Below are 6,784 nucleotides of genomic sequence, written 5' to 3'. Positions count from 1 at the left end.
GAAAATCGGGATCGAATCCCACTACGGTAACATACGAGGTTATCCAAACAACACATACTATCCAAATAAAAAAATATGGAGTTCCGGTTTAGACCATGGGCGTGCGACGACCCCGATGAAATTCGGGATATCACGGTCTTCGTTAATGTTAATAAGCGTCCGTCAGATCAGTAGGCCAAACGCAATATCCGCACAATAAGATGTCTGCGACACGAAAGAATATTCGAAGTAAGCTGTTAATTTTGTTGCGTCACAAGCTAATCAGCCGGTAACATGACTACACTGATGGAATTTGTGATACAAACATGTTTTATTCATTACTGAGTAGCATTTTTAAACGGCGACATTTTGAACATTTTTAGCTTTACATTGATTTACAGTGAGAGTAGATACAGTTACACTGGCGCCGACATTTTGAAAATTTGAGAAAACAAAAACTTTCTCCAACGAGTTCTTTAGCTCGGGGAATGAGAGAATAGATTAACCTTGGTGTCGCTTTTCAATTCGTATTTTAATTCCTTTTCGGTACTTTAATTCCTTGGAACGTCTCTGTTACTCACTAAACCTATATTGGCTTTTAAAAATTAAGAAATCTGTGATTTTACTTGCAGGCATGACTGATTAATGGAATTATTTTACTTTTATATAGAATATGGATGGCACTCCAGTACAGCATGTACATGGTTGGACCTGTTGACATTTTTAGAAACGTGAGTAACTAACTTTCCAATGTAAACAAATACCCCACCCATAAAAAGCATAGAAATTCCTTATTTTTACATTTTTATTAGCTGGACTATTCGAAGAATAGGGGAGCTATCCTACTCGCCCCGGCGTGAGCGTGAGCGTCACACAAATGTTAAAGTTTGCGTACCACCCCAAATATTTTCAAAGTCCATTGAGATATTGCTTTCATATATTGCATACTTGTTTACCATCATGACCCAGGTCTGTGAAAAGGAGGAGGCAACTCTGTCAAGCATTTTGACTGAATTATGGCCCCTTTTCGACTTAGAATAAATGTTAAAGTTTGCGTACCACCCCAAATATTTTCAAAGTCCATTGAGATATAGCTTTTATATTTTGTATACTTGTTTACCATCATGACCCCAGTCTGTGAAAAGGAGGAGGCAACTCTTTCAAGCATTTTGACTGAATTATGGCCCCTTTTCGACTTAGAATAAATGTTTAAGTTTGCGTACAACCCCAAATATTTTCAAAGTCCATTGAGATATTGCTTTTATATTTTGCATACTTGTTTACCATCATGACCCCAGTCTGTGAAAAGGAGGAGGCAACTCTATCAAGCATTTTGACTGAATTATGACCCCTTTTTGACTTAGAATATGCTTATTGTAATGTTAAAGTTTTACTCATTGCTTATATTATACTATCAAGTACTGAGAATAGTCGAGCGTGCTGTCCACTGACAGCTCTTGTTTATTCATAAATTTGAAATGGGCCTTTACTATTTCTTAAGGCTCACTGCATACACAGTAATTAAGTTGAGCTAATGATTCTGCCCATAACCTGTGCTCAGCCTAAATATAGGGAATCGGATCGGCTTATACAAGGAGCTATATAAATAAATAGATCGGCAACTTGAAAGGCATATAGAGCAAATCTCCGCAAACAAACGTGACAACTGAATGAGATCTCGTTTAACGGAAGTGACGCGTTCTCCACGCGCCATTTTGTATGCAAAAGCAATTATTCATCGGTAAATTAATTATCACCGCATGACCACGCTTCTTTTGATGGTAAGAAACGTGTACTCTGTGTCTTAAGACTATTTCACATTAAACTAATGTTGTTTTAGAAGCTAACATGTATCTTAAATGTAGTTTTAAAGGTACAAATTGTGACTCCATGCTCGCCGATGTTTGTTTTTACTAAAATAACGCCGATTCACGCTCTGACACGAGATCATGCGAGATTACAGCCAGTTGCCATTCTGTGTATTTTTTACTTCTTTGGCTTATAGAAAAAAATATAGATTTTAAAAGATGTTTTTCATGTTCTCAGAATTTTGCATATACTGCATTATTTTTCATGACTGGACACACATTTGACCTTGTTAATCAGCTTTTCTATAAGAAATCATTTAAACCAGTAATTTCACACATCTGATTTAAAAATAGGTCAGTGAGTCCCAGGCATATACATGCTTTTACCCGTAACCGTGAATGCACATTGTTCGAAATTAGAGGTAGTTCAATAGCCAATGACTACAGAATTTCAGCTCATGCTACTGATTTGCCGCAGATACAACCTCGACCAGGCTACCATTTATTTCCTAATGTGATTGAAAAAGCATGCTAGTTAAATGCGTAAATCATGGTGATTTAATATGATTTCCATTTATAAAACTTTTTTTTTTTCAAGAATGCATTGCACAATGTACAGGTTGAGGAACACTTATTGATTTACTGAAACTGTACAAGCATGCTCGATTAGTTGGTCAGAATTATGAAGGAATTGAATTCATTGACAAACTGTTCCATAAATGCAAGAGTTTAAGAGTTAGAACCACAATCATGCAGAAGATGTAATTACTTTCACAAATCACAGAGCTCAAATTTTGCACTCGCTAAATGCAAGACGGTTTCATGGAATGCGAGTTAAGATAAAAATTTCACACAATTTATTTTGCAAATACAAATAATAGTCAAAATTTTTGCGGTTTTTGTTAACGTTTGTAGATTCGCTTTCATTTGAGGACAAGGCAGTGACAGTGTTTTCCCCACGTGCAGATAACAGAAAACACAACATCTTTTGTTGGTTAGCCATTTTTTGTTGAATGAATTACTGATTATAAAGAGATGTAGAGGTCTATCTGATGATTAAATCTAGAACGCAGGCTACCTGACTACTTCGTACATACGGTTGAATTGGTACTTATGATATTAGGTACGACAATTTGCCTTGCCGTAGTTTCAGCCAGTAGTTAAGTTACGCCATCAATGATGCGTTCCGAATTCCTTTGAGGGTCATTTTGAGCTATAACGCACAAAATTGTACGTCAAGGAAAATTGTGCAAACAATATTGATGTTCTATCATGATTTTTTTAGGATATTCTAACATCTTTAATTGAAAGTCTAAATTTGCAAGTAGATTTTCAGATTTAGCAACAAGAAAAAAAAGCTACGTGCTAAAATTTACAATTGGTCAAAAAAGTTAAATTTGAGCTCTGCAAATGCAAACCGAAGCCGCTCACATTACTTGTTGGAAGACTGTTCCGATGAATTCAATTCCTGTTCTCCTAGGAATTCCTAATCGAGCATGTCCTAAACAATATGATGAAGTATTTTGAGGGTATGAGACCAGTTGTTTTATGGTGCAAAATTAAGATATTTTATGGTGCTTTAAGTTTAGGCATGTGAAATTGGTGTCAGGCTTGGACAATTTTCTTTCTGGTTGCCAGAATGGGTTAGTTGAAATCTGAATTTTGTAGACTGCACGCATACTCAAATACGTTTAAAGTTATACGTTTATGAATTATGGCCGTCAGATACCAATAAACAATTGTAGCATTTTGTCGACTCCTATGTTCATACTAAATTGAGGAAGGTAGAACATTTAGTTCTTCTAGCTGCTTTACCAGTCTGTTTTTGCCTTTTAATGATATCGAGCAAAGTGAAGGTCATAGACCACCAAGTCAAAAAGGTACATGGAATTCACTGGGTTAAAGTAATGTTTGGCCGTTCTGGCTGGTCAGTCGTGTAAACAAACCCACTCATACAGTGATTTTTTTTTTCAAAACTGAAATTTTTAACCGCATTTACAATAATGTACAATAATGTACATTGTTTCATTATACATTTTGACAAAATTTGCTACTGTTTTATTTTCATTGAAAAAAGTTTTATTTAACAAATTTCTCCCGCCATGCCAATGATATAAATCCAGGGGTCATCTTATTGGCATGAAAATTAAAAAAAAACCCAGCTTTTTCGAAACAGATGTTAGCCCTTAGACCTTAAAAATTTCAAAACAGCTGGTTGTCCACATTTTCTTAATTTGCTCACTTCTCACTATTTTCAGACATCTTGGTCTATTATACAGAGTATTGTTGTACTGCTCCAATGTGCTTGTTGACAGACTGAAACCACTTGCTTGCAGCTCATAAGGTATTTGTTTCTATCTTTCTATTTCTTTATTGTTGCAGCTGTGGGAAACAGTTTCAATCATTCAAAAAGCATGGTATACTGTAAAATCATTAGTATTTGTGTGCATAGATTTTTGTGGTTGAGTCAGTGCACAGAATCAAATATCAAGGAACATTAGGCGTTAAAAAAAAGAATTGTTTCCGGTATCCTACCCTAAATATTTGGCCCGACCCTAAATGTTTTTATGGCCTTGGAGAACATTTTTTTCAACTTTTTGACAAAAAGTTGCAAAACTGCACTTTTTATGCTTTAACATGGTCAGTGATGTTATAAATCAACTTACTGATGCTCTAGAGGCATAACCCCCCTATTTGTATTCATTTTTTGACACAAAAATAATTTCCAAAAGTCTCCCTTAATTAATAAAAAAAAATCCCCAAAAAAGGTTTTTCCGACCTACCTACCCTAATTTTTTTAGCATGTTACCGGAAACAAAGATTTTTTTTTAGGCCTTAGTTAAGACTCATTTCATTTTCTTGATGTGAAAATCCATGATATGGTATCTGAATGAAAAAGCATTTCTGGACAAAGCCATAAAATTTTATACATGTATGCAAATTTAAACAATTATTAGCTCACCTGTCACAGGGTGACAAGGTGAGTTGATGTCTGTCATGTGTCAACAATTTGTAAAAAATCTTCTTCTTCAGAACCACTGGGCAGATTTACACCAAACTTCACAGGAATGATCATTGGGTGGTTCTCTTTCAAAATTGCCCAAAGAATTTAATTCCATGTAGAACTCTGGTTGCCATGGCAACCGAAAGAAAAACTTTGAAAATGATTTCTTGTAAGAAATTGTTTGCCGGCATGGCTTTTCATCCTTATATGACAGATGCCTATATTCGGCCACTTCCCAATCCAAAAATATTGCATTTTTTCCGAACTTTGGCAGAGAAACATCCCAAAATGCAAGGTAACATTTCCCCAAAATCACATCAACAAATGGTTTAATTTTGTTTACGTTTTAGTATTACCGGAAGAAGCGGTTCTCGGGTATCGATTTTTTGTCTTACTATAGCGCACAGTACTGCGTGTTATATGCATTTAAATACCAGTATAATCCGTTACGTTCCATGTCCCCGGAATTTATATTTTAGTCCGTGCTTCAGGGGAGATAAATTTAATTTGTCTTTCGGTGTTTACTTCTGGTTGATTATTTTCCTGACAAAATGTCATATAACGGGAAATATTACTGCAAATCTATTAAACACGTGGCAGTATCAAAAGAAATTGGAGGTAATCTTTCGACCGTGGGGTAAAAAGGCGTAACTTTGAGGGTACGGGTAATAATACCACTGAAGAAACGGCCTGTGATTAGATTTGTAAAACTTGAAGTCTGAAAAATGCTGTATTCTAGTCTATTACAGTAAAAATTAGAGTTGAAAATATTTATTACTGTTCAAATTTATACACTAACACCATCTTTCCATGAATAGCATTTCTTCCCAAACTGGACAGTTATCGCACATAAATTTCCAAATTTTAAAGGCCTGAGCCTCTATCCAGTTTGCTCGTGAAAAGCCCTGGCTGGATTTCAAAAATATTTTATGGAAGTGATCTCTAGGTGACCCTCTACCAAAATTGCCTTAGCCATTCTGTTTCGGTTAAAAGCAAGTTCCTCTACCAAGTTAGTTCAGATTATCCCCCTTGGGTCAAATATGGCCCTGCCATTTGGTTATATGGTTTACACAGACTTGTTTAGGAAAAACTTTGGCCAACTCTGTATTGAAACAGATGAAAATATTTCAAATTGTTCAGAATAATGTCCAAATTGAAATAGAAATTTTATATTTATTTGCCTGCTTTCTGAAAGCTTTGAGTATGAAAACATATCTTTTTTGTTGGGGCCTCTTTTTATCAATTTACATTGTTTGATTTGTGTTTTACAGGTTTACTTCTTGGGAGCAGGCAGCTACAAAATGGAAGGTCAACAAAACCAGTATACTTGAAAAGCAAGAAAGAAACACCAGAAAATATGAAAAGACAGAAGAACAAGTGAACCTGAATAAAACAAATCTTTTAAAGATAGGAATTCAGGATTTACTTGGAAACTAAATCTATTTTGAGAACAGCAGTGATTGACTAAGCTCTGTTACTTTAAGAGATAAAGTACTATTATCACATTGGTTTTGTTATGCTCATAAAACATACTAAAGTTTCATTAATCTTATTTTAGATAATTGTTTTCTGGTTTATTTTGTAAAGGTTGTCTACTAATTAACATAGTTATATTTAAGTAATATTTCCCATGAAATTTTAAAGAGAATGTTTTGTTATACCCCAGTGTAGTAAGCTTGTCTGTCTTTCAGTCAGTTTGTTTTCATGGTTTCCGGATGATAACTAATGAAAAGCTTGACCGATTTAAATATTTTTTGGTACACAGGTGTAACATCAGAAAATACAGGTGAAGTTCGACTTTGGGGTCAGTAGGTCAAAGGTCAAGGTCACTGTGACCCTGAACAGGTAAATGGTTTCTGGATGATAACTTGCGAACGCTTTGGCCTAGGATCATAGCTTTTGTAACACAGGTGTAACATGATAAAATACAGGTTGTTTGAATTTGAGGTCAGTAGATCAAAGGTCAATGTCACAGTGACCCTGAACAGTTGAA

At 35.2% G+C, this 6,784-nt stretch overlaps 1 long non-coding RNA gene across 1 annotated transcript; it reads left to right on the top strand.

The window, feature by feature from the left end:
* Positions 1-585: 585 nt before the first annotated feature.
* On the top strand, positions 586-6,343 carry LOC128557732 (uncharacterized). Its single transcript, XR_008371350.1, has 3 exons — positions 586-710; positions 4,046-4,131; positions 6,063-6,343. It is a non-coding gene; the product is annotated as an uncharacterized LOC128557732 (long non-coding RNA).
* Positions 6,344-6,784: the final 441 nt, after the last annotated feature.

This window comes from Mercenaria mercenaria, chromosome 1 (assembly GCF_021730395.1).
Source record: "Mercenaria mercenaria strain notata chromosome 1, MADL_Memer_1, whole genome shotgun sequence".
In the NCBI taxonomy this organism is placed as follows: Eukaryota; Metazoa; Mollusca; class Bivalvia; order Venerida; family Veneridae; genus Mercenaria; species Mercenaria mercenaria.
The sequence above is the reverse complement of the archived record's forward strand: the minus strand, read 5'-3'. Positions and strand labels throughout refer to the sequence as shown.